The following is a 915-nucleotide window of genomic DNA, read 5'->3' as shown; positions in this document are numbered from 1 at the left end:
CTGTACATGTTGTTGAGGATGTGTGAAGGTAATGTGCACTGGCTGCAAAGACTGGATGGACAAGTGTATTAGATGGGCGGAGGAGGCTGCACCTGGATAAAGACACAACACCTATTGACTTAAGAAGCTGCATAGGAGATCATAGAAAGCCTTATAGAATGTTATTATATCTATAATATAAATATATATTGTATAGAAAAGTTAAATATATTTATATAAATATAAAAAAAATATAAATATTTGAAATTGCTTGCTTTGGGTCAATGATTTAAAAACTATTCCGGAGACAGCCAGATAATTAGCATTTTCATATGGTAAAATGGTCAGAAATGTCGGTCAACATACTTTTCTCAGTACAAGTCTCATTGTAAAGCGTAACTCCAGCTAAATTTTTTTTTTTTTTATGTAGTAGTTTTGGTTTGAGGTTAAAACTAGTGGAACCACTGCTGGATTTTAATTGCTTTTCAGGGTATTGCTAGAAACTGCTTCACACGAGCGTTTTCCAGTTTGCAGAAACTCACTACAGTCCATTTAACATGATTTTCTATGGATCTAGTTCACATCTGTGCGATTTGAGCCGGTGTGTTATTTTTTTTTAAGGATCAGGGAATTTTTTTCGCCACAGCATATTGCATTTTTTGTGCAATAGACTTCAGTGAAACCGCACCAATAATGCAAGTATTGTGTTTTTGATGCGTGTTCCTTTTACTATGGATCGTGTTCCTTTATCTATGGATCTAGTTCACATCAGTGTGATTTGAGCCAGTGTGTTATTTTTTTTTTTAAAAAACTTAAGCGTGATCATCGCACTATTAAGAGATTTGTGGCTGATTCAGAGCACAGACGGGTTCATGCAGATAAAGGCACATTGAGGAAGATTTCTGCCAGATCCATGCATCGGATCAAGAGAGCAGC

This window comes from Staurois parvus, unplaced genomic scaffold (assembly GCF_062004578.1).
Source record: "Staurois parvus isolate SC_StPar_1 unplaced genomic scaffold, SC_StPar_1.0 ptg000818l, whole genome shotgun sequence".
Taxonomy (NCBI): domain Eukaryota; kingdom Metazoa; phylum Chordata; class Amphibia; order Anura; family Ranidae; genus Staurois; species Staurois parvus.
Note: the sequence above shows the minus strand (reverse complement) of the source record.